General features: G+C 43.8%; 1 long non-coding RNA gene across 2 annotated transcripts in view; it reads right to left on the bottom strand.

Annotated features, from left to right (window-relative positions):
• Window positions 1-24,562, bottom strand: part of LOC122454503 — a 65,169-nt gene that overhangs the window by 9,052 nt on the left and 31,555 nt on the right. The window contains exons 4-5 of one of the 2 annotated variants that reach the window (XR_006273421.1): window positions 4,429-4,612; window positions 3,224-4,272 (exon numbers count right to left, since the gene is read on the bottom strand). This is a non-coding gene — a long non-coding RNA (uncharacterized LOC122454503). Of the gene's footprint in view, window positions 1-3,223; window positions 4,273-4,428; window positions 4,613-24,562 lie in introns of those variants that run through there. The other variant, XR_006273419.1, reaches the window with a different exon arrangement.

The following is a 24,562-nucleotide window of genomic DNA, read 5'->3' as shown; positions in this document are numbered from 1 at the left end:
AAACCCTCCAGTCTGTCTCTAGAGCACACACTTTTAGCTACTAGACCCAAGTTCAAATTCTAGGACAGTGAAGAAGTTTCATTTAACATGAACTGTATGACACTAGAAATGCTCTAAAGCTCGTAACAATATAGCAGAAACGTAAAGATGTGAGAAGGGTGACTTTCCTCAGCCTTCCTGGACCTCTCTGTGTTTCACATCCATTTCAAGCCCTCATTCCAGGGGGTGGCAACATACAAATCCTAGGCAATTCAGGTTTCCTGTGCCCTGTCCAGGCTTGTGTCTCCGTCCCCGGTGATCACAGTTCTAAGGCCTTGGGGAAATGGAGAAGTGAATCTGAGTCCTCTTTTCAGGATGACATTTCCTGAGATGCATGTTGTGCCATCCAAACATCTGACATCCATCTAGACTGTGCGCTTCCCAGCCGCTTCCTCCTCTTGAACATATTGAACTGTACTCCCACAGTACTGGGGGGCCTCAGAGGTGGTGGGGCTGCTCAAGGTCCTTCACTATTTCCTTTCTTTTCCCTGTGCTTTCCCAGGGACTGGGACACAGGCTCCTCATCCACTGAGATTCTCAAGCTCAGTTGGGACTTGGCCAGTGCTGGGGAAGGGAATCATGCAGTGACCCACTGGACTGGCATCTTCCTTCCCTTGGTCTGGACTATTCTCCCTAGTCCCGGGAAGAAGGGCTGGTACTGGAAGGAATGGAAAATAGCTTTAGCTAATTACGTATCTATCCAAACTTTTATTTGTATCCTATGCCTGGGCTTCTACGAGGGAGGAGTCAGGAGTTTGGTGCCTTTGTCATCCTTGCTTGGGTAACAGCATCCCTTCCTAGAGGCATGGGAGAGAGGATGTTTAGGTGCTCAAGCACTAGAGAGATGGGTGAATGTGGGAGGGGAAGCCAGGAGCAGCAACTCTTAGACCTCGAAAGTATCCCATCACATGGGCATGGATGCCTCACTCTAAAAATGGTCTGTAAGGTAATTTCACCCTGAGTGATAAAAATCGGCACACAGTCCCATGTGCAGTGGTGCTTGCCCTGGGGTGACCACACGAGGTAAGGAGCCCTCAGGCCCTGGAGGCTGCAGGATGGTCCTGACGGCAGAGCCAGAGGCAGAAGACCCAAGCACAGTGTGCAGCGGGCTCTCGTATGAATCCTGGAGTCTTGCTCAGAGCACATTTTCTATTCCTGGGGAAACTGACTTGTATGTTTCCTTGTGAAGGGGGCTACCTGAGAGGCCCCATTCCACTTGGCACTGTCCCACTTCAAAGAAGGCCTGCTTGGAAAACCTCATTTTTCTTCCAACAGATGCTGAGTTTCAGTCCAGATACATTAGACATGTCTGCAGTGTCTGTGTGGTGCTCTGGCTGGGATGGAAACAGAGCACAGAGTGGGGAGAGAGTGTGTGAAAGGCCCCACTCCATGCCTGGCTCTTTGAACATGTTTGTTTTATCCCAGGAACTTGGCTGGTAGCAGTGAGGTTACCCAGGTGGGGCCTGGAAGACTTTTCTAGATTTCCCTTAGCTTTCCAGGGGAAGCACTCCTGAGTCTATGAGCAGGATTATTCCATCTCTGGGGTGGCTTTAATGGTGATAGCAACTTGAACTTTCATCAGCATAAGAACAAGCTGAGGGGCTGATCACTCATGCAGATTCCCAAGCAACCAGTAGATCTGGGGTGCAACCCAGAATCAGCATTTTTAGTAACCCGCACAGGCTTCCCAGGTGGCGCTAGTGGTAAAGAATCCACCTGCCAATGCAGGAGATGCAAGGGTCATGGTTTCAATCCCTGGGTCGGGAAGATCTTCTGGAGGAGGCTATGACAGTCCACTCCAGTATTTGTGCCTGTAAAATCCCACGGACAGAGGAAACTGGCGGGCTACAGTCCATGGGGTCACAAAGTGCAGGACACGGCTGAGCGACTGAGCACGCATATACAAAGTAAGCCCTCCACGGGATTCTGACACAGATGCTCCTAGATCGCACCCTGAGAAACACCGAGGTGGGGTCTCTGGGTAGCCCTTCATGAGGACAGTGGTAAGGATTCCTGGGTTGAATATAAATTAATAAGCAGAAACCCCCAATTAACACGTTATTGGCCAGAGATATATGAATACCACAGGCACTGATTTGGTGGTTTAGTCGCTCAGTCCTGTCCAACTCTTTGCGACACTATGGGCTGTAGCCTGCCAGGCTCCTCTGTCCATGGGGATTCTCCAGGCAAGAATACTGGAGTGGGTTGCCATTTCCTTCTCCAGGGGATCTTCCCAACCCAGGGATCAAACTCTGGTCTCCTATACTGCAGGAAGTCTCCTGCACTGCAGGCAGATTCTTTACTGACTGAGCCACCAGAGGCATTAGTTTCTGCAAAAATCCCCCAGTCAGTAATGTATTAAAAAAAGAGTTGGGCACTCAGAAGGGGGAGCTGTCATGCCCTGTAACTATAGCAGAACCTCACAGGAAGAAGAAAGACTTTCCCTTCGTGCCTGGTATGAGTTCAGCCAGCGAGAGACTGTCACAACCCGGCCAATGAAAAGCCACTATTCTCTGAACTCTCTGTTCCTCCAAGGGATCTGCTTACTGGAGCCCTCCCAGCTTCAGTTACCCATTATACATGAGCCCTCTGCATGTCGGGGAGGGGACTTGTGGAGCTTGCCATGGTTATGGACCCAGATTGCCACGCTTTGCTAATCCTGAATAAAACCATCTCTGCTGTAGAAATTACTGGCCATCTATTTGTCAATAGTTTGCATCAAGCCACCTGACTGTTGCTCTCCTACAGTGAGTTCCTAAGCCCCAGGACCCATCTATTCCCGTTACTAAACATCTAGGTGAAAACAGATGCTCCCTATACTGCCCACTCCTTTCCTGTTAACAGAAACGAGCTCCTGGGTAATTGTGAACAACATGTGTCCACTAGACTTCTGCAAACAGGTGTCTGGAAGCTGTTGTAAATAAACAATGAAGAAGAACTTCCAGGCTTGCTTTTATAACTGAGGCACTTGCTGATCAATCTCACACAAGTTTAGATTCGCTTATAGATGGCCTTGCCTGTCTATTGTCTCGTATGTGTTTTTGTCTCTCTCCCAAACAAAGTATAACTTCTTTGGAAGAGGCCACACTCATATTTTTCTTCTCCTACTTACCCCACAGCATCTGCTATATAATTGGTATTCAACATAGGATAAGAGTTTCTAATTTATAACCCATTTGCTTCCAAAAGTTCATTCTTAAGTCAGATATTTGGATCTTGTTTCCCATTAGGACAATGTTATAAAAGGTAATTATGTTCCCAGAGCAGCCCCTAAATGTTTATTTAACTAGCAATGTAGCTGAACTCTAGTTCCAATAGTACGGCAGAACCTAAAATCATCTATAATACTGCTTTTATGGAAAAATGTGTTCCAGATTCCAGTGGGAGATGCCAGAACTCATTTTTCTGGCTACAGTTCCTGAACAAGACTTGACCTATTTGCAGTTAAGACTCCCTGTGTTGTGTGTGTGTGTGTCCATACACAGTGGGCTGGCTTTCATGGTGGGGTCCAAAGATGGGGAAAGGGTGGCACAAATTCCTGTTGGGAAACTGGAAAGGGCAGGGGTGCTCATGTGAGAAACGCTTCCGGTTGGCTTGTCTGAGTCAGGAGGAATATCTGGAAGAAGGTGGAATTCAGGGCTGTGAGGTCATGGAGTGACCCAGAGGGCACCGAATCTCTCAGCTACAGTAGCAGAGTCCAGCCGGGGCTGTCTCAACAGCCACCGCAGTAACAGCACAAGATATAGTAGCCACGTTGGCCAGGGTCCCAACTCAAGCCTGTAGATATGTTTGGGGAGGTAGTGGCGTCTTGGTTATTTATTGCTAAGTGTAAACCACCTCAAAACATAGTGACATAAAACAACAGCCACTCATGATTCAATCTGGGCTTGCCTGTGGTCCTCGTGTGGATGCACTCAGCTGGCAGGGATGCTGGGATCTGGTCTTTGCTGGATGCTGAGATTACTAGACTGCCAGTCTTCTTGGAGTCTCAGGGCTTTTCCTTCTCGACGTGGCCTCTCCGCTGAATCTCTGCACATGGTTTCTCTAGCAGAGTAGCCAGACTTTTTTTCGTGGCAGCTTGAAATATTCAAGAAGCAAAAATAGAAACTTCCAGGCCTTCTTAAAACTAGTCTGGCCACTGGCACAGCTTTGCTCTGGTTAAAGTGGTCACAGGGCAGTCCTGATCCCAGGGGGGGACTACACAGAGGCATGAGATCCAGGAGGCATGGTCTGCTGTGGGTTGTGAAAGAAGCAGATGGCCACAGTGGGTGCCATGTGAGAATCTCCAAAACCAAGAGCATTTAGCTAGGGCGTCTCCATTACAACCACCCCAACCACATTGCTGACATTCCTAGAAGGAGCTACTAAACTACTTTTTTTTTCACTTACCATATCTCTTCATGTCTAAAAGATAGATATTTGGCTGCAAAATTTCATCCTATCACTTTCTCCTTCACATCTTCTTGGCTCCGTTTCTCCTCCATAGACACAGCTACCTACTTTATATAGGCAGTGCTCTCTCAGACTTCACGGCAACACACCTTGGTCAATTACAGTGGACGTTGATGTGGATCTAGACAATAGAACATAAAATCCCAAAGTTTGTAAATGGTAATTTTGAAATAGTCAACTGAAGCAGTTTCAAGGTTGGCCCTATAATAATGTTCCTCTCAGAGTCAAGCACATACCTGAGGGAGAGAGAAAGAAGTGAAGTTGGGGTTAGTGCTTTGGGAATTATGTATAACCCTGGCAGAAACATACCTAGCTGCTTCCCCCAAGTCTGTCTTCTTCAGGTAAAACTTCTGTTTTATTTATGGTGTCAATAAGCCCAGCCTCTCTTCCAGCAAAATATGGCAATAGGGCTAAGTTCTGGCTAATGAAATAGAAGGGCAAATCGTGCCTGGGACTTCCAGAAAGCTTGCTTAAAGGGAGCTGACTTAGCTGAGAAGGAACTCTTGGGTCCTACTTTGGATTCCGTCTTCCTGTTGGCTTGCATTGTGGATGCAATGATTGGATCTCCAGCAGCTATTTAGGGTCATGAGTAGACTAGAAGCCACACTTCAGGGTGGTAAAGTGTAAAGACAGATGAATTCTAGGTTAGTGATTACCATGGAGCTGTATTCCAGCCCAGAACTCTATTAATAGACAGAGATCTATATCACGAAAGAGATAGAGAGGTTCTTCTTTAAGCCATTGTTATTTGGCATTTCTTGTTATAATTCATATTATGTACCTGGTCATAGCCCATTATGAATGTCATCTGTTATATGTAATTGCACCAGAAAAGTGATTAAGAACCACTTGTTAAGACCACAGGGAATTCTCACCTGGACCATTTCCCAATCTTTCTCTGTGTTTGTTAGCTCTCTTCTCTAATTAATCCTTAGTGGACTGAGGAAGTGTTGCCTCTTTGGATTTTAATGGTCCCTGGAAACCATTGATCTTTTTTCTCTCTCCATAGGTTGCCTTTTCCACAATGTCATAAAGTTGGAATCATACAGTATGAAGTCTTTTCAGATTGGAGTATTTCACTTAGTAACATATTTATGATGCATTTAATTAACATTTAGTATGTATGTCTTTTCACAGATTGATAGCTTATTTCCTTTTAGCACTAAATAGTATTCCATTGTCCATGCAATAAGGTTATATACCACAACTTACTTATCCATTTACCTACTGAAGGACATCTTGGTTTCTTTTAAGCTTTAGTAATTAAGAATGAAGCTTTAAACATCAATATGCAGAGGTTTTGTGTGGGCAAAAGTTTTCAAATCCTTTGGGCAAATACTAAATAACTCAATTGCTGGATCATATGGTAAATGTATATTTAATTTTGTAAGGATGTGCCAAACTGTCTTCCAAAGTGCTGTACCATTTTGCAATCCCAACAGTAATGAATGAGTGTTTCTGTTGCTCTGTGTCCTCTCCAGCATTTAATGTGGTTGGGGGTCAAGGTTCTGGGCATTCTAATAGATATATAGTTGTATCCCATTGTTGCATTTCCCTGCTGACATATGTGGAGCATCTTTTCCTATGCTTATTTGTCATCTGCATATCTTCTTTGGTGAGATGTCTATTAAGGTCTTTGATCCATTTTTTAATTGGGTGTTGTTTTCTTATTGTTAGTTTTAAAAGTTCTTTGTGTATTTTGGATATGTATGCTTATTCGCTCAGTCATGTCCAACTCTTTGTGACCCCATGGACTGTAGTCTGCCAGGCTCCTCTATCCATGGGATTTTCCAGGCAAGAATACTGGATTGTGTTGCCATTTCCTCATCCAAGGAATTGAACCCATGTCTCCTGTGTCTCCTGCATTGAAGTGGATTCTTTATCACTGAGCCACCTGGAAGGCCAATTTTTTGGTAACAGTCCTTTATCAGTTACATCTTTTGCAAATATTTCTCCTAGTCTGTAGCTTGTCTTTTCTATCTCTTAATATTGTCTTTCACAGAGCGGAAGTCCTTAATCTAGTGATATCCAGCTTATCAATTATTTCTTTCATGGATCATGCTTTGGTGATGTATCTAAAAAGTCATCACCATATCCAAGATCATCTAGATTTTCTCCTGTGTTACCTTTTAGGAGTTTTATAGTTTTGCATTGCATACTTAGGTTCTATGATTCATTTTGAGCTAATTTTAGAGAAGGCAGTGAGGTCTGGGTCTAGATTCTCGTTTTTGTACGTGACTGTCCAGTTGCTACAGCATTATTTGTTGAAGAGACACTGTTTTGTTTTATCTGTGTTTTCCCATGTCTATCCCCATTGATTAGCACAGTGTCTGATCAAAAGTATATGTTTAATATTTGTTGAATGAATGAATGAAACACCAAACTCTCCCTGAGGTTCTGTGCTGAGTGCGAAATGCCCCTTTCCTTTTCTGTTGGCAGTTCCATCTCTCGGCTGTACAGTTTGAGTTCACCATTCCCAGAAGAGAGCCAGATAATCTTGGTGGCCAAATTCCTGTTAAAACATATGGATGATGCTTGCCAAATGAGTGATGTGGTTGTCTAAGGCATTGTTTCATGCAGGCTCTATAAGAGAAGGGGCAGAGTCTCACAGGAAGAGGCGCGGCCATTCACTGCTAACCCATCATTCTCCTCGGGAACACAGAGGTGGGCACACACCTGGAATCGGGGCAGGGGGAGGCTGAGGTGGAGGTGACTAGAAGAGATGGTTACCAAAGCAGCTGAGGAAGAGGGATCTCAGCCTCAACCTCTCAACCATGGAGGAGACAGGGGAGGCAGTTCCCAGAAAGCAAGAAATCGAATAGCAGCCTCTCTATGAATGTATGAGCCAAGAAGCAAGAAAACCACTTAGGTAGTGATTAACTCTATGGCCCGGCCAGGTAGGCCTCTGTGATTGGGCTGTTCATCTGGCTTCTCCAGTCTAACTTCGCTGTAGTAGTTAAGTGACTGCTTAACCTTGATATCTCTTTATATTTCTTCCTATAGGGTTTTCACTTCTTTTGTTTATGACTAAGACGTTTTATTTCAGGTTTTTGAATTATGAAGATAGATACCTTCTGTAACAATTCAAGTGGTAAAAGTGATAATCCCTCACCCTTGTTTTATTTTATTTTTTAGCTTGGGACTTGATGAGGAATGATAAAAAGACCTGAGGGTGACTGGACTCACATTCCAAAGTACAAGCCAATGTAATTTAGATATTAATTGTCTTCAATTAATGAAGAGGTGGAGCCCGAGTCCTATATCAACCCCAAATCTCTTTTTACTGAGGCCAGAGCCAACCTTTACAAGTGGCTGAGGGAGCTGTTTTTGTGTGGTCTAGTCTGGAGCCTCTGAGATCTTCCGTGTTGACCTCTCCTTGAGCAGCCTTGTCTGTGTAGAACATCTGCTTCTTGTTTGAGTACCCTCAAGATTAAATTTTACTTTTGGCCTCCAATTTGCCCAAATGCAGATTTTAAAGACTATGTCTTTTTGAATTGATGTGTACAGAAGACGCCACTTCTTTCTAATATGTTCTACAAAATACCGACTGACACTCAGGGATGCGGCGGGTCTCTTCCTCTAACTCAAGGGCTCAAGGTTATTTTACAAAAATCAGCAGCGTCTGCCCTGGTAACATTCTGAAGCTCTGCCCATGAGAGGGGTCTTTAAATTCTCATTGGTTGGAAAGAGTTTCTCCCTAATGGAATTTTGAACGGAAGAGAGCAATATATCCCCGAGGGCTGCGTTGTAGGGGAAGAAAGTAGAACATTTGGACCACCTTCCTCCCCATAAAGAGGGTCTCCATGAAGTGTTAAGACCAGGAATCTCTGTGTGTGTGTGTTAGTTCTAAAGAGGTTGTACTTTTGGAAGCTTGTAATACCTACCACTGCTCCTTATACCACATCATGGATGAATTTTGCTTCTTCATAGTGTTTCTTATAGAAACATGTTTATGTTTGTGTCCAAACAGGGTTTGGCTGATAGTATATATTTCTCTAATCCCCATCCTTATGAGTGCTATCTCAAGTTTTAAGCTGTTAGAAATATAACTGTGTCTGCTAATTTAATTGTCTGTTATATAGCAGAGTTTCCTATAATCATGGTGTGTAGAAGTGAATTTCAATGATGATGATAACTTGTCAGCAGCTTCAGTGACAGACACAGAGATGGCTTTTATACAGAGTAGAAGTTTCAGTATGGCTTCATGACTGGAGTTTCTTCCTTCAGGAGGTGTAGGCATTTTGGAAACAGACAAAGGCACAGTGTTTAAAAAACAAAAAACAGCAACCACTTTGTCACACTTTCCAAAGGATCAACTGAACCAGAAGGGAGCATAAACATCTCACACTGCTTGGTGATGCTGCTGCTGAAGACAGTGATCTCAATCTTTTCCTTGGAGGAACCTGAACATTTCTTCGAAATAAACACATCTGGATAGGCTGCAAGTGAATCATGTAAATAAGAACTAGCCCCATACTTCTGTCCAACAAGAAATCTAAAGGGGCTGGTTGAGATTTGCTGGGCAGGTCTCAAAGAAGTTGAACATCATCTGTCTTTCCTTTTGCTTACCTATATTGTTTATTTGATTTCTTTTCGTAGGAATCTGTATCATCATTCCAACATATACAAAAAAACCAGCCCTTGAGTCTAAACACATTTACTTCTCAACTCTTGCCATGCAGTTAGAGTTGGGAAAGGAACGCCCAACATGTTGTAATTCCCTAACTGTTGTGCTGTCAACAGAGGCATAGCAACATCTGGGACTCAGGATGCTGGGCTTGTCTGAGGATGTAACCTTCATAGCGAGGCCCTGGCTACACTCTGAACCTCGACTGCAACCCACACAGTGATTTGTGGGGTAACATTGGCTTTGTGCCTTGTTGCAGGTTCGAAGTTATAGTCAAACATTAAGACACAATTGAAGAAATTCCCTGATGGTCCAGTGGTTGAGAATCTGCCTGCAGGGTACATGGGTTCCATCCCTGGTCTGGAAAGATTCCACACGCTGAGGGGCTACTAAGCCCATGCACCACAACGACTGAAGCCCTTGTGCTCTAGAGCCCCTTCTCCACAAGAGAAGCGCTTGTGATGAGAAGTCTGCACAACACAACTAGAGAAAGCCCGCACCAGCAATGAAGACCCAGTGCAGCCAAAAATAGATACAATAAATAAATGTTCTTTCAAAAGTCAACATCATCGTTCCAAACACTTCTTTTTAAAAAAGACACCACTGAAAACTAAACTCTTGCCATGTGTGTGAGAATGTGGACTAATTTTCTCCATTTCGATTCTGTCAACTTTTTCATGTGTTTAAAAATACATTTATTTTTAGTTTCTTCACAGCTTGCTTCCAGAGATTAGCTAGCTTTGAGATATCGTTTTCTCCAGGTGGCTTCTAATCTTGCAAACTCTCAGAATAAATGCATTCTGTAGCAATTAAGGCTTTGAGAGATGTTAGCAGCCCATCTTCACCAAGTTGTCAGCTTCTCTAGTAAGAAAATCAGTCTCAAAGGCAGCCCACTCTATACTACATTGACCTTTTTGAAGGAACCAAGATATTCATCATTAAATTATTTTTTCTTGGGACTACTGTTTGACAAAAACTTTGTAAAAAGGAAAATTGGTATTTTCAGGGTCAGTTCTCCAACCTTAAACATCATTTTTTGGGGCAGTATCAAATCCCCTTTAGAGATGGAAGGTGACCTCATCAGCAACCCACTGAGATTTGAATTCAGCATATTCTTCCAGAAAATATGAATCTTGCTCTTGGCTTTCTAACACTGATCTATTTCTGATGGCTGTATTAAAACATACATACGTGCACGTGCACACACACACACACACACACACCAGGATTTGAAGAACCTTGTTTCACGTTGGGAAAGCACTTCAATGTAGGGCTATGTACTTAATCAAAATGCTCTGTCTTGGTACAAGAGATTATAGGTTTAATTTCAACGCACTATCTGAGAGCCCCACTGAATGAAAAGGACAGGATTATCTGGAAAACTTCCAGACATGTGTTGCTGCTGGAAAAAAAATATATGACCATCCACATCCCGCTTTTTCTTTAAACTTTATGTATTCATTTTTGGCTGCACTGAGTCTTCGCTGCTGGGCACAGGCTTTCTGTAACTGTGGCGAGCAGGGCTATGCTCTGATGGCCGGCGCGCTTTTCACTGTGGTGGCTCCTCTTGTTGCAAAGCCCAAGGTCTAGGGTGTGCAGGCTTCAGCGGTTGCAGCATGTGGGCTCAGTGGTTGAAGCTCTTGGGCTTAGTTGTCCCACAGCATGTGGGATCTCCCTGGAGCAGGGATCGAACCTGTGTCCCCTGCGTTGGCAGCCAGATTCTCTGCTGGGCCACCAGGGAAGTCTGACTATGCAGCCTCTTGATAAGGCTGTTCCTGGGGGACAAGACTAAGGTCCATGCTTCAGTCTCAGATTCTAGTTTCGTCACTCTCACTTGAACACAGATCTGAACCACCTGGAAACCTTATTAAAATACAGACTATGGGTTCACCCTTGGAGTTTCTTGGAGTAGGTTTGAGGTGGAGCCTGAGAATCTGAATTTCTCCCAAGACCCAAGGTGAGGCTGACGCTGACCACACTTTGAGAACCTCTGACCGAGAGCTCAGGGCAGGTGCCGCCCACCAGAGGTCAAAGGAAGCTGACTGGGTGATGTCAAAGCCTGGAATTAGATGCACCAAGGGAGCAAAAAGACACAACTTGATGGCTGAGGTCAGGTTTACAGGTAGCAAGATGGAGTGGGGAATCTGAAAAGAGGATGAAGAAGCATTGAGATATCGTATGTGCCAAAACAGCTGAGTCCAGTGATGAGAAAATCTGAAGGAAGAGGCTTTTGGCACACCAATTGGGGGTTTAGCAGAGAGACAGGAGATATAGAAATAGAAATAGATATAGAAATAGAGATAGGCTAGGAAAAGACCCTGATGCTGGGAGGGATTGGGGGCAGGAGGAGAAGGGGCAGACAGAGGATGAGATGGCTGGATGGCATCACCGACTCGATGGACATGAGTTTGAGTAAACTCCGGGAGTTTGTGATGGACAGGGAGGCCTGGCGTGCTATGATTCATGGGGTTGCAAAGAGTCAGACGTGACTGAGTGACTGAACTGACTGACTGACTGAGGTCACCGAGCTTGAGGTCAGGAAAGGGCTCAACAGTCCAAGGGAAGGGAACAACAGTCCAAGTCCAAGGGAACAGCAGAAACAGCAGTGCAGGGGCCCAATACTCAGGGACTTGGAAAAACACAACAGATTCCCAGAAAAGAACTCGACATAATGTTCAGCATAACTCTTACTGCTGAATAAACCTCCAAGTCATAGTGATGCAACTTGTAAGTGTTTATCTATTGCTCTTGTACCTCTCAAACCAAATATTAACATTCTTGGTTGTTAGGCAGGTCTCCTCCGAGTGACTCAGTGATTCAGGTGCCATCCAACTGGTGGCTTTGGTGCCACCAAACATGACTTTCAGGTCACTGATGACAGGGAGAAGCGTAGGGAGTCACCCATGGGCAAGACCTGGAAAGGATTTGTTACTTCTGCTTACAATCCACTGATCAGGACTTGATTGCATGGCCTCATTAACTCAGCAAATCTAGCTGTGGATCCAGCTAGCTATGTGCCCAGGAGGAAGAATAAACAGATTTAGGGGCCAGGTGGCCAGTATCTGCCACATTCAGGTACAGGGGAGCAAGGCAGAATTTCAGTTAATATAGTTCAGTGCTGAAGAGAATGTTCTCCTGCCAACCAATGTAACGCCACTGAATGTTCTAACTGGGGCTTTAGCTCATTCAGTCTGTCTCATCTCTGAACAGGTCCTGCAAGTGGGGGACATAGAGGGGCGCCAAGGCTGCCAGCCAGGCAGGGCCTAGAGACTAGTCACAGAGAACCAGCTTTTATTGAATATACTTGAAGGAGGTTGTGGTCTTTGAACTCAAACCTCTGTCATTGTATCAAGGAACATAGTCATGTTCTGCAGCTACTGAAGGACATGAATGTTGTATCCACCTTATGTCTTTTGAAAAAGCCCATCCAAAATTTCCCAAAGAGACCAATTTGTATTCCTAATGTGAGTACACATTTCTTTAAAGTGGAAGTGTCAGTTGCTCAGTCGTGTCCGACTCTCTGCAACCCCATGGACTGTAGCCCTCCAGGATCCTCTGTCCATGGAATTCTCCAGGCAAGAACACTGGAGTGAGTTGCCATTCCCTTCTCCAGGGGATCTTCCCTACCTAGGGATCAAACCTGGGTCTCTTGCACTGAAGGCAGATTCTTTACCATCTGAGCCAGCAGGGAAGCCCACATATTTCTTTAGATATATTCTTAGAATTTGGTTGTACTATTTGGAAATAGGCAGGAGGAGAACAGGGCAGCAGAGAATGAGATAGTTAGCATCACCAACTGAATGGACCTGAACTTGAGCAAAGTTTGGGAGATGGTGGAGGACAAAGGAGCCTGACGTGCTCCTGGGGTCATAAAGAGTCAGACACAACTTGGCAACTGAACATCATTAATTGAGTAAGCTACCACTGACCTTCCCCACTTTAACACATTTAGGGAAAATGGTCAAGGATGACATAACTGCAGATGAGAGGTTTTTAATGGCCTAAAAAATGGAGAGCTGTTCATTTTGGGAAAGTGAAGAGAGAGTGGGAACGAAAAATCTGAAAGTGACTGATCTGGGGAAAAGACTAGGAAGTGTCCCAATTCCTCTTCTCATCAGAGCCCACCCCTACTTTAATTTGCCATACCCCCAAAGCATGTAAACCCCAGAATTATTCTATAAGAAATTTTAAATGTTCAGCCATTTAAAAAAAATCACCCATTGAAATAATGGAGGGATGATTTGATTTGACTAACACAGACAGCATATTAAAAAGCAAAGACATTACTTTGTCAACCAAGGTCCATCTAGTCAAAGCTATGGTTTTTCCAGTAGTCATGTATGGATGTGAGAGTTGGACTATAAAGAAAGCTGAGCACCGAAGAATTGATGCTTTTAAACTGTGGTGTTGGAGAAGACTTGAGAGTCCCTTGGACAGCAAGGAGATCCAACCAGTCCATCCAAAAGGAAATCAGTCCCGAATATTCATTGGAAGGACTGATGCTGAAGCTGAAACTCCAATACTTTGACCACCTGATGTGAAGAACTAACTCATTTGAAAAGCCCCTGATGCTGGGAAAGATTGAAGGCAGGAGGAGAAGGGGACGACAGAGGATGAGATGGTTGGATGGCATCACTGACTCAATGGACATGAATTTGAGTGAACTCCATGAGTTGGTGACGGACAGGGAGGCCTGGCGTGCTGCAGTCCATGGGGTCACAAAGAGTCGGACACGACTGAATGACTGAACTGATTTGATGCTAGGTATGATGCAAGATGGAGGTACGATCTGTGGGCTGGAGTGGTGGGTGGGAGCTGAATCCATGTGAAACTACAGCAGTCTCACTGATAACTTGTGAGTTTTTGTTGTTTTTGGTTTTGGTTTTACTTTTAAGTATTATTTATTGTTTGTGTTTGGGGTAAGAGTATTAACTAGCTTAAGGCATTTGTTTATAATTGTGTAACAATGTTACATGAATACAACTTGAAAACTCACAGTGTTCTTTGAAGTTATGCTATCTTAACACTGGAAACGTCCTTTGTAGCAGCTAAATCAGCCAGCAGACATCCTGTATATAGTATTGCAATCTTTCGCAATCCTTCTGAGTGAAGAGGGTAAGTGACAACTGAACCTTTCCACCGTCTCAGGGGAGGGAGAGGAGATGGCACGCGTGCACCTAACCTCCTCATGTGAAGAAGTCAGGATGTGCTGGAGGCAAATGAGGGTTTAATATTTGACCAGGATGGTTCTCAACCTAAGGTGCACCATAACATAACCTGGGGAGCTTTTAAAAAGAAATGCCAATGACTGGGGTCCCCCGGACCAATTAAATATGAACCTCTGGGGTGGGATCTGGGCAGTGGTACTTTTTTAAAAAAAATAGTCTTTATTGAATTTGTTAGAATATTGCTTTTGCTTTGGTTTTTCGCCATGAGACATGTGGGAGGTTAGCTTCACAACCAGGGATTGAACCCTCACCCCCTGGATTAGAAGGCAAAGTCTTAACCACTGGACCACCAGGGAAGTTCCAGTGGTATTTTCTTAAAGCTATGAGAACCACTGGGCTGAGGGGGGCCTCTCAGGCCCTCCCTCTGTTCACCTGACTTACAGATGAAAGTAGAAGGGAGAAAATGCTCCAAAATGGGACAAGTAGGTCACCCTGGTGAGCCTTGATGAGAGGAGACAGTGGAATGGGTGAAGGGCCATTGGCCTATGACCAGGAGCACCTCCACCTAACTGGTCTGTACACAGGTCCCACCCACTAGTTTGGTTATCTCTTCTTGTCATGAGGATCTCAAGGTTCTCATGATCCAGAACCCAATTTTCTTCCATCTTGCCCTGTCTTCTGGAGCCATGGGTCACATCCTACCCCCTTTCAGTGTGATTGTCAAGCTGGGATCACTGGCTCCAGCCCCAGAGTTTCTGCTGGTTTTATCCTCACTAGCATTCATTTGTTTATTTATCAGCTCCACAAATCTGCATCTTCACTAGCAAATTATCTGGTACCTGGCCTATGCAGGTAGAGAAGTAACCAGATTTGAGGTTCCATGCTGGATCCCTGAGGTTATGGTGCTACCTCTGTCCTGAACCTTAGTGATCATTTCTGTTGTCAAAGACTGGCTCACAGGATGCAGCCTGCTGATGGGCTGTAACAAGCTCCCCCAAACCATCCGTGCTCAAGAAATGGAGGCTGCGATCAACCAACATGATACATAGCCTGATAAAGGCTGATGCCAACCAGGGCTACCCAGGGTTTGGAATCATCATGAGCTAAGATAATAGCTAGAAATGTCCTCTTTGATGCTAACACTTTTTTCTGGGCCATGATTTCAAAGGAAAGGCATTATTTGATATAATTTTTTTCACTGATCCTTTTCTTTGGGTCATGCAGACTGACTTTTTGTTATCATTTCTGTCGCTGAAGAGGTCTCCATCCAAAAAACATAAATAAATGAGGGTACGTTTTGTAGCATATCAGAGAAAGAACAGATCAAAATGCTCCCTTTGAGTGTGCCACAGGTTGATTATTTTATAATTGCAATAGATACATGCCTTTAAAAGTTTTCAGGCCAGGGACTTCTCTGGTAGTCCAATAGGTAGGACTTTGCCTTCCAATGCAGGGGCTGTGGGTTTGACCCCTGGTAAGGGAACTAAGATCCCACATGTCTTGTGGATGAAAAACTAAAGCATAAAACAGAAGCAATATTGTAACAAAGTCAATGAAGACTTTAAAAATGGTCCACATTAAAAAAAAAAAAAAAAGGTTCCCAGACCAAAGTTGCCTCAACCTTATTTTATGTGGGAAATTTCAAACTTCAGTGGGATAACTGTTCAGATAATCATTTACCCATGATAAATTCTAGCTCTAACTGTATAAACAGTTGGGACTTTTAGCCTAAAACCAGGGAAAGGTAGGAGAGTCCTACCTTCATGGTGAAGAGATGTTTATCTCATAGTAACATTTCAGACTTGACGTCTGCACATCAGAGCATATAGCTCACTTTGCTTTCTAACACATGGACCAGTCTCCAGATTCTACCCAAGGATTAGCAGAAAAAATGAGTTCTCTAGAGCGAGTGTTTCTGAGTCATGCTAAACACCCATTCCTCTAGGCTGTCTGAGCTCTATCTGTATGTCAAGATAAATCACCTGAAAGTTATGGATCTGGACCACATTAGCTAAACTCCCCAAAGAAATATCTTCACTGAGTTATGATTTAATAAACAGCTTGCCCTCGGTATTCATTGAAGTTTGGTGGAAGAAACGGCCGGAAGAAAATCATTTCTACATCTTCTGTAAGCCCCTTTCATTCTATCTTGTCATTTATATAAAAATCAATTCAACAAAAACCTCTAAGAATTTATTGCCAGGAGAAAACAAGTTCTACCAAAGAACTCACACACTTCCTGGGTCAGACACAAAAGTGTAAAACTCAGCATCTCTCTGCTTTCCTCTGATTGCTGTGAGTCTTAAGCACAAGTCCCCTCAGGGCTTGCTCACAGTAAATCTTGGGTCTCTGATGTGTTTCTCTCGTCTCCCTTCTAATTTCTAGCCTTTGACTGGTTTTGATCCTTATTTTCGTGGTTCTGTTGCGTGTGTCTTCTTTTGTAAGTGGGTAACTGCGGAAGTGGGCTGAAGCATCGAGGCCTCACTGCTTCACCTTCCTGACTCGTGGGCTCAGGTAGCTCTTGTCTCCCCAGAGGCAGGTCCCGAGGGAGCACGATGAGAATAGTGTGTATATTGATAGGGTTTGGGACTGCCCACAGGAGGCTGCAGTGGGGAGTTCTAAGCACCATGGGGAAATTGTTCTCTGAATTAGGGAGACTGAGAGTGCTAAGTGTGCTAAGCGATGTGCTAAGCGATGGGACTCCTGAAGACAAACTTGTGGTCTGGAGTCAAAACCATCAGCTCTAAGACTATATCAACTATGTGTACTTTTGTCTGTTAAAAATGACATGTGCTGCATTGTCCTTATAGTTCAAGGTCATCAAAGCAGTACTTATTATAGGTACATTCATTTTATTTCCTTCTCATGAATAAATCAAGAGTAAGAGATCAGATTATCATGTACTACTAGGTCAATGGGTCCAGGGTTCAGGCTCATGTCTATTCCTAGTTACCTGTAGCCCTTTATGCAAGGGGGCTGATGGTTGCAGGTGTGGAATATCTGGGTCAGAATATAGGTCCTCTGCAGATTTCCCACCCCTTGTGGATCGAATGGAGGGGGAAGAAAAGGAAGAACAACCTGAAGGACATGTGCAAAACCTTGGGCAACAAAACAAGGCGAAAGGAAAGTTACCCTGGGGAAGAGGCAGAAATTTACCAACGGGAATTGAACTTGAAGTGAAGGCTGAATGTGATGAGAAGCAGGTAGAGCAGAGGGGTAGAGAATGGTTAGAGCTTTGGAAACAGAGCAGAAGTTAGGGGTTGAGGGCTTGCAGACTACAGTTTCAAACAGGGAAGTTTGAAACTTCCCTGCCGAAGAAAAAAGATGATAAATAGAGACAGTAAAAAAAAAAAAAAAATCAACAAAGGTCAATATGCATGGCTCAGGCAGGTAAGATCAAGAAAATGATCCTCAAAGAATGAGCAGGTATGTATAGGTTCTGTGGTATCGTTTTAAAGCTGAATCAGTAAAATTCATCTTGCCAAGTTGTAAGACTATTTGAATTGAGTGAGCTCTAACTTTAGACCTGAATTTAGGTTTCTGTATAGATACAATGGACCTTAAGTTTGAAAGAAAACAGGATTATTAATGGAGATCAAGAGTAGTTTTGGACATCAAATGGTTCTTACAAAAGAACATTTTGATTTGTTATGTATAAATGAATCAGAAACACATGATAAAATTTGTCTTGAAGCATATAGATGTTTTTAAAGAATTAAGACTGGAAAGTGCTGACACAATGCATTTGGTGATCTGACGAATAGAAGAAATGGAAAATAGGGTTTGAGACATTCTGCTCAACCCAAACCGCTAACAGGATCTCATAATCCTCCTTTGTCATTTGGGGAGTAAGGTTCCTGTTCTCTCTCAGTGACTGTATTTTGTTAACTTCAGTGAATGACTCACTCTAACATCAGCCTGAAAAGTTTTTAAAACTTCTGAAAGTTTTTGATACTTATGAAAATGCTATTAATATTTCTAAATCTGAGACTAGATCAGGGACATTGCCTTACCCTGAGCCTACTTTAATACCTAGCAGAATTTGTAGCTTTCCTTGCATCTCTCGGAAATGGAACCTACAATGAACTGCAGTTCCATTCTTCTTGATATACTGATTATATGAGTGGCTTTGGTCATGCCTCTGGTGGCAGAGGCAGACATGACTAGGACCTGAGGACCCCAGACCTCAGCCTGCCACCTCCTGCTGTCTTTCTAGGGAGGGATGCTAAGGCAAGAACGGTATTGGCTGTGTCTCCACTGTGAAATCCCTGGTCCTGGTAATCTGGGCAGAGGGAGCCCAGAGGTGGAGCTAGTGGTAAAGAATCCACCCACAAATATAGGAGATACCTGAGATGTGAGTTCAGTCCCAGGGTTGGGAAGATCCCCTGGAGAAGGAAATGGCAACCCACTCCAGTATTCTTGCCTGGAGAATTCCATGGACTGAGGAGCCTGGCAGGCTACAGTCCAAGGGCTCACAAAGAGTTGGACATGATTGAGCAAACACGCACCCATGCATGTATGAACACTAAGCTTTCTTCTGCCTCCATGCACTTGGGCTGGAATGCTAGTCCTCTTCACCCCAGTTGCCTAAACCTGCACCATCCAATAGAAATACAACGTGAGTCATACATGTGAGTCCCATGTGTGACTTCAATTTCCTAATAGCAACCAATTAATTTTAATATATTCTGCTTAATCCAATATATCTAAAATATTACCATCTAAACATTTAATCAGTGTTAAACATTTATGCATAAAATGCTTTACATTTAATATTTGTATTAAGTCTTTGAAGTCCAATGTATAAATTTTCCACTTAGAGCCTACATTTCAAGTGCTCATTGGTCTCTTGTAGCTAGTGGTTGTTACCATCTTAGAGAGCACATTTCTGGGACTACATTTTAATACTGTTCTTGAAACTGTACCACTGATGATGAGAGAAGAAATAAGAAAATTAAAACAGTGAAGAAGCTAAGAAAAAGGAATTTTGTTCCTTTAAGAAACATTTCTCAGAGTGCAACCAACACACCTCCTGTGTCAAAAATCACCTGGGATACATTTTGTTTTTAATACTAATGCAGAGTCCTGGGTGTGACCCTGAAACTACCTAATCAAAACCTCTAAGGAGGCACCCAGGAATCTGCATTTGTAAAGCCCCTGGCCTCTTTCTCTTGTGCACTTAATCCTCTGGTGCCCAGAAGAAGTCACATCCATGGGCCATTTTCTTCACAGAGCAGCTCTATTTGCTTTGTCCCTAAAAAGGGTTTTAAATTTCCACCATAAATTAAAATCATGAACACGTACATGCACACACAACTTTTTAAATTCTTTTGAAAACTCAGAGAATCTAAAAACTGGGGCCTGCTTTGCCACCTGGGAACAACTAGCTAGAGGTGACCAGTGGGCATTCCTAGAGGCAAGAGTTGACTAGTTTGTGACTGCCCCCAACGTGGCCCATTTCATTCCTCCGAGTTACATGCTAGCCCCAAAGACTTTTCATATTTAGTTTTCTAGTAGTTTTACATTTATAGAAAAAGTGCAATGCTATTTGTGGTCAGATAACCACTTCACTCAGCTCCCTCAGTGTTAACATCTTCCATACCCACTTCACTCAGCTCCCTCGGTGTTAACATCTTCCATAACCATGGCACATTTGTCAAAACTAAGACCTTAACATTGGTGTAAGATTATTAACTAGACTGCAGGCTTGATTCAGAGTTCACCATTCCTTCCACTCCTGCCCTTCTGTCCCAGGACCCAGTTGGAGGCTCCTCATTGCACTGAGCCACGTAGAGTCTTCTGAGTTGACCCTCCCGGGTCGAGTGCAGTGGTCCTTAGCTGTCCGCTGCATGCCTCCTCTCTTCTGGACCTTTCCCAGGTCCCCTCAGGCCCACCAGGGCTGGGTGACTTGTCCCAAATGTTTAGTAGCCCCAGACACACTTCATTGCCACCAGCTGCCCTGGCTGTGTATAACAGCCACGGCTGTAAAACGGAAGAAAATCTCCTCACGTTCAGTGTGGGGAAAAACTCGTGCCGGCAGTCCTGCAGGCACGCCTGCGCTCACAAACGGCACGGCCAGGAGCACCAGCCTCTAGCAGGTCGGGCGGCGTGTGATATACCTGGGCAGATGATCATGTGTCTGCTGGGTTCAGGTGGGACCAGAAGCTGGTGGATTGGTGGCCACACAACTTTGTATGCAGGCCCTTTTCCCAAAGAACTCCAGAACCCAGTGTCTTTTCAGTGTGTGGAAATGTAAGTACATCCCTCAACCTGAGTCTCCCACCCTGAGCAGTGAAATTTAGACACTCTCTTTTTCTGGCTCTGCTGAACCTGTAAATGTTCTTTCAGTCCAGTAGGACTAAACCTCTTGAGAAGGTGCTTTTTGTTTCTTGGCCAACCTTTCCTGGAGCAAAATTCCAATTTTGCAATGCCTGAAACCACTAGCTAGCATACATACTGATTTGTTTTAAATGCAAGAGCAAATCCAATTAACAAATCCCCAAGGAGCGGGCTGGAACCAAGCCATTCTCCCAGGTGGAAACAGCTTTCCGTCAGACCTGCCTCTTGTACTCTTCAACCCTGTCCTCTACATACAATCCATGGCCTGACTGTGGGAATTTGGAGTCTCATACATCCATCTTCACGAGGTCTGGGGGCCAATGGCTAACATGTTCAAAGACTTTTTTTCCCCTTATCTTTATCATTTCCAGGGCTGTATCCCGCTAATTCTGACACCTGAAATAGTTCAATAAACAACTGAAAGCAAAGGCTTTTTGCACACAGTGAAGTTCTGGAAAGGAAGCCAGTTAAGATCACATGAAAGCCAAGGTCCAAACAAACTGCAATAACTTAAGGCTCTCAGTGGTTTGGTTTGGGCTACTGGATTGTTGCCATAAAATGTCTTCTATCTTAAGCAGCTGTTCGCGCAAACCTGGAGTCACTCAGTTTCCTGAATGACTGTCTGGGAGTTTAACCCCTGGGTGTTGTTGTATCTTAAAGGTGATAAGACCTCCCAAGAATGCATGCACTGTTTATAGACAACACTCTGTTTTAAAAGCATCAGTTCACTTCCAGTTTACTGCTTGGTGCTTGTTCATCTTCAAAAGGTCAGCTCTGCCTTGCACACAACAAGAGAATGACCTTAGAAAATAATAGCTCATATTCCCAAGAGTCTCATGTTTTCAAAATATTTTCAAACATATGGTTTCACTCTGTTCTCTCATTGGCCTTGTTTGGTGGTAGATAACATGTAGAATGAGTACTATCATAATCTGTCAGAGGAGAGGCTTCATTCCTAAAAGGCATTAAGTAACTTTCCTAAAGTTATAAAGCTTCCAGCAACCATAGGTCTGGAAAGAGAAAAGCTAGGTTTGTCTCAAGATGTCAGAGCCCTATTCTTCTGTCATGGTGCCCCATGGGCCCCTTGGGCCCTTGTGATTTCTCCCTTCTTCCTAGCAAGATGCCTCACTTGAGACACTTAAAGTTGTTACCTATTCTAGAGCTATTTGTATTTTAATGGAATTCAGAGCTTTAAAGTGAAGCTACAGCGGTAGACATTCACAACGAACTGTGGAAAATTCTTAAAGAGATGGGAATACCAGACCACCTTACCTGCCTCCTGAGAAATCTGTATGCAAGTCAAGAAGCAACAGTTAGAACTGGACATGAAACAACAGACTAGGCTGGCTCCAAATTGTGAAAGGAGTATGACAAGTCTGTATACTGTCACCCTGCTTATTTAATTTATATGCAGAGTACATCATGCGAAATGCAGGGCTGGATGAAGCACAAGCTAGAATCTAGATTGCCAGGAGAAATATCAATAACCTCAGATATGCAGATGACACCACACTTATGGCAGAAAGTGAAGAGGAACTAAACATCCTCTTGATGAAAGTGAAAGAGGAGAGTGAAAAGGCTGGCTTAAAACTCAACATTCAAAAAGCTTAAGATCATGGCATCTGGTCCCATCACTTCATGGCAAATAGATGGGGAAACAATGGAAACAGTGACAGACTTTATTTTCTTGGGCTCCAAAATCACTGCAGATGGTGACTGCAGCCATGAAATTAAAAGACGCTTGCTACTTGGAAGAAAAGCTATGACAAACCTAGGCAGCATATTAAAAAGCAGAGACATTGTTTTGCCAACAAAGGTTCATATAGTTAAAGCTATGGTTTTTCCAGTATTCATGTATGGATGTGAGTTGGACCATAAACAAAGCTGAATACCAAAGAACTGATGTTTTTGAACTGTGGTGTTGGAGAAGACTCTTGAGAGTTCCTTGGACTGCAAGGAGATCAAACCAGTCCATCCTAAAGGAAATCAACCCTGAATATTCATTGGAAGGACGGATGCTAAAGCTGAAGTTCCAATACTTTGGCTACCTGATGCAAAGAACTGACTCACTGGAAAAGATCCTGATGCTGGGAAAGACCGAAGGGAGGAGGAGAATGGGACGACAGAGGATTAGATGGTTGGATGGCATCACTGACTTGATGGACATGAGTTTGAGCAAGCTCCGGGAGTTGGTGATGGACAGGTAAGCCTAGAATACTGCAGTCCATGGGATTGCAAAGAGTTGGACACGACTGAGGGACTGTACTGAACAACAGTGGAATTTACAGCAAGTCAGTGAGTGGAAGGGGGTGTCAGGTGACAGCCTCTCCTGACTCTTTTTTGTTTGTTTGTTTATTAGGAGATCAAACCAGTCAATTCTAAAGGAAATCAACCCTGAATATTCATTGGAAGGAGTGATGCTAAAGCTGAAGCTCCAATAATTTGGCCACCTGATGCAAAGAAACGACTCATTGAAAGAGACCCTGATGCTGGGAAGGATTGAAGGCAGGAGAAGAAGGGGGTGACAGAGAATGAGATGATTGGATGGCATCATCAACTCAATGGACATGAGTTTGAGCAGATTCCAGGAGATAGTGAAGGACAGGGAAGACTGGCATGCTGCAGATCAGGGGGTCACAGAGAGTTAGACATGACTGAGTGATCAACAAATTTGTGTTTAGAGTCTGGAGACAGTGGAAAGGGCCTCTATTCAATCAAGAACTCAGGATAATTCTGGCTAGATATAGACATGCTTGTTGTTAACCTTCCAGAACTGTATTTCAGCTCCAAAGTCAAGCTCAGTTTCCAAAGTCAGGGTCAGTGATGAGGCCTGATTAACTTCTTAGATTTGTGAAATCAATCAGATTGAAGAAAACTAATTGTCCGAGGAGTCTGTCAATTCCAAGTCAGTCTTTGTTTTATTTTTACTAGCTGAACAAACTCATTATACCATTGCTAAATAATTAATTCTCTGCTAAAATGAAAAGTTAATGTGTCTACTCTAATTCCAAAAACAATGCTTCCAACGAAACAGTCAGTGTTGAAACTGGGAGAAAAAGAGAAAATTCCAGAACTGGAATACATTTAACTCTCATGTTAATTTTTTGTTAGAGGCAGTTCCCATTATGTCTGCCTATCTCCCTCCCTCTAGGGGTTTTCCATGGGTCTTTGTTTTCCCAAGACCTACCAGTACCTGAGATCCCACTGATGTCTCTTCCTCCCAGAAGTGTTTTGAAGACCTTGGGGTTGGGGGTGGGCCCTGAATCTCTCCTGCAGAAGCTAGTGGCCCTCATGTGGTTTGCATGTGTTCATAATGACATGCTTGGAGTGTGTCAGCCGGTACCAGCTGGGGCGCCCAGAGCAGTGTCTGGGAGCCTGTGACAACTCAATCCCAGGCCAGAGGACAGGGGAATATATTGGATGATTGCAATTCCCTTTCAGGCAGAGAGACTCTCTGGCATTAGAGTGTCCACATCTGCTCAACTCATTATAGTCCCTGGTCCTCATGAGTATTATAATAAGAAGAGCCATCAATCTGGCTAAATCGCAGCTCCTTTCCGGCCACTATGCTCCGGTCTGATCTAGTCTGTGCTGCCTAACCAAGTGTTAGTGTGCGTCAGGCTCTAGTGGGGGCTCCTGGCCAGCCTTGCCCCTGCCTATGTCAGAGAAGTCAAATCAGGCTACTTGGTACTGAATTGACAGTCCCTGAAAATTCAGAGGCCTCATATCACCCTGGTGTTAATTGCTGGGGAAAGGACCTGTATTCTGAGTTTAGCAGATCTGGCCCCTAAAACGTCATGTCTCTACCAGGGCATCTCAATCCTTAGAATGCATAAAAATTACCTGGAGAATTTATTCAAACATCATTCTTGAGCCCCATTCCCCATGAATTCAGATTCAGTGGGTCTGGGGAAGCACCTGGGAATCTGGTGATCAC

Source organism: Cervus canadensis, chromosome 16, assembly GCF_019320065.1.
Source record: "Cervus canadensis isolate Bull #8, Minnesota chromosome 16, ASM1932006v1, whole genome shotgun sequence".
NCBI lineage: Eukaryota > Metazoa > Chordata > Mammalia > Artiodactyla > Cervidae > Cervus > Cervus canadensis.
The sequence above is the reverse complement of the archived record's forward strand: the minus strand, read 5'-3'. Positions and strand labels throughout refer to the sequence as shown.